Below are 791 nucleotides of genomic sequence, written 5' to 3' on the forward strand. Positions count from 1 at the left end.
GCGAGGGGAGGGCGGGGAGGGCGAGGAGCGAGGGGGCGGGGCCGCGCGCAGACTCGAGCAGTTGACGGCCGACGGCCGGAGCGCCGAGCGCATCGAGTCCTTTCTCAGCCTTCCGGGTTCTTGCCCTGTCTTGGTACTTTTTCATCTTTCTCCCCTTTCATTTTCTTCCCCTTTGCCTCCGCCAGACTAAGCGTCACACCCTCAGAAAAGCCGTTGTAGTTTCCAGCCCGTGGCAGCTCTCCCTCACACCACCTTGCCCCACGTGCAGCCCTCCCTGACACCTACGCTGTATCCGTGAGCTTGTCAGATTCCTTCCCCGGCTGACTTCATGGAGAGCAGCGACTGTTACTTTTGGATCCTTAGCCTCTGAAACCGCGCCTGGCACACAGCAGACGCTCAACGGGCATCTCCTTTTCCCTCCGAACGCCCATTTCTCTCTTAAAGTAAAGAAATGCAAGACGGAGGCCGCGCTCACCCCCATGGGGGAGGGTCACACCCCAATCTCTTCTCGCCGGTTTCTCCTTTCGGGAGAAATGAACTCAGCATGGTTTTCAGGCTGCCAGCTCTGGGCTCCACCTGTGCAATTGGCCCATATGGGATCCTGCTGTCAACCACTGCCACCAGCTGGCCCCCTTTAGGATAATCTCTAAACTGATTCTTTCATTGATTATATCATAACCTGTTGACTTTCTTATCATCTGCAAACAAGACACAAAAACCTCTGTCTTGTTTAAAATATTGAATAGGACAGAACCACCAGAACATCAACAGAAACTTCTCCCCGGGGGGGG

Source organism: Tupaia chinensis, unplaced genomic scaffold (genome assembly GCF_000334495.1).
Source record: "Tupaia chinensis unplaced genomic scaffold, TupChi_1.0 Scaffold000063_1, whole genome shotgun sequence".
Taxonomy (NCBI): Eukaryota; Metazoa; Chordata; class Mammalia; order Scandentia; family Tupaiidae; genus Tupaia; species Tupaia belangeri.